Below are 1,885 nucleotides of genomic sequence, written 5' to 3'. Positions count from 1 at the left end.
CAGCAGGAAACGCCCCACTGCGGTGGAAATGCTACTGCAAGGATGGTTAATAGTAAAATACTTTTGCATTTATGACTTTGGACATCTCACTTTCACTGAAACTCTATTTCTTCATCTATAAAGTAGAGATAGTAATACCTACCTTTCAGGGTTGTGAGGATTGAATGGTATGTATGTGAAAAATCAATCCTATTCTGGACCAAGGCTATATTGAAACAATAGCAAAAACTAAAACCAAACACACACAACTTTTGTTAATCCATTGTTGTCGCTTATGATGTCTGATCCCATGATAATTACTGTACCTGTTCACTGTTTATTTCCTCTCATCTTGTGTGTTGTATGCTTGTCTCTAGCTGCTCAGGGCTTTCTGGGAATCCATATAGCTAGCCTTCTCGTGGTGCGCCCTCTAGTGCTGGATTCTGTAATGACTCAGTCTTAGAACTGAGGATAAAGTCTTCTAATCTTACAATAAACTGTTCCTTAAAGCTAATATAACTTACATAAAAATACATCTTTAGTAGGATGCTTCGCACTGACGCCAAAGTAAAATTACTTTGTAATTTTATGGCTGTAATATCAACGACTGATTAAGGATTTTCTGCTCAAAACAAAATCTCTTAGCGAATACTGCGGAGTTGAAGATAGAACCAAAGAGACGAAATTTCTCCATCCTGAGGCTTCCCCTTCATGCTTCCAAAGCAACGGAAAAACCTTTCCTTCAAATACGTCTTCTACTGATTGTTTTACTTTAAAAGTTTCCTTTTTTGAAAGAGTGGAAATATCACTAGCTTGGGGACATCAGCAGTCTGACTTGTCATGCCGATTCTGTTATTGGCTAACTGGGTGACCTTGGCTAAGCAACTCTCCTCTGGATCTTAGCTCCTGCAAATGTAAAATGAGAGATGTAGACTCCACTATCCCTCAGGGCTCTCCTAGCATGTGGCTCTTTGCCTATGTAGAGAGGCTGTGCAGGGAGTGGATATCACGCAGGGTAGGAGTCACAGACCTACATTCCTATCCCTGTTCCAGGATTTACCAGCTCTGGGACCTGGGCCACCCATTTAACCTGTCTGGACCTCTTTACCACACCGGACCCTGTTGCTCCCAGAGCTGGCACCAGTTCGCCCAGCACTGAAAAGCAAAATGTTAGGACTAGTGGCAGGCCAGATACTCCTTATCATGGGGTCCTTGGCCCAGACTGTGGTCACCATATTGTGTCCTTAAAAAAAATAAAAACAAAGACAAAACTGGAATCCCAGTGAAAGACTATAAGCCCACCACCAGAACAAAAAGCTGTGGGCTCTGGCAGGTACTTCTGGGGCCAAGTGATGATGCTTTATTTTTTTAACATCTTTATCAGAGTATAATTGCTTTACAATGGTGTGTTAGTTTCTGCTTTATAACAAAGGATGATGCTTTAAATAGGCTTGTTCTCTGATTTCTCCAGCGGTCTTGGGTAGAGGAGATTTACGTAAACCACCTAGGAAAATGCCGCGTGGGAGCTAGCTGGCCTTATTTGTCAACAGTATTCAGAGGGCTGAAGGGAGAGGCGCCTTCCACGTCAACGAGGCAGCTTTACGTCAGCATTATTTCCCTGAATTTTGAAAAACAGCTTCTGTCTTCAGGCTGTGTGACTGAAAGGGAGAAGCCAGGTTGCAAAACAATTCTGATAGGAGAGGCTCGGTGCCTCCCTCCATTTCCTTTAGGGCACCATCGCCCCCTGGCTACCAAGGAGTCCAAGGAAGGCAGCGGGGAGCACGTGGGAAGACAGGTGCGGAGACTCTGCCAGTGCTGAGGGAGCTGGCTCATTCCTCCCACATTGCTCTTGTTTTAAAAATTGAGACTCCTGCCAGCAATATATTTAGCATGATGTGCATAGCCA

Source organism: Lipotes vexillifer, unplaced genomic scaffold, assembly GCF_000442215.2.
Source record: "Lipotes vexillifer unplaced genomic scaffold, Lipotes_vexillifer_v1.1 scaffold490, whole genome shotgun sequence".
NCBI lineage: Eukaryota > Metazoa > Chordata > Mammalia > Artiodactyla > Lipotidae > Lipotes > Lipotes vexillifer.
The sequence above is the reverse complement of the archived record's forward strand: the minus strand, read 5'-3'. Positions refer to the sequence as shown.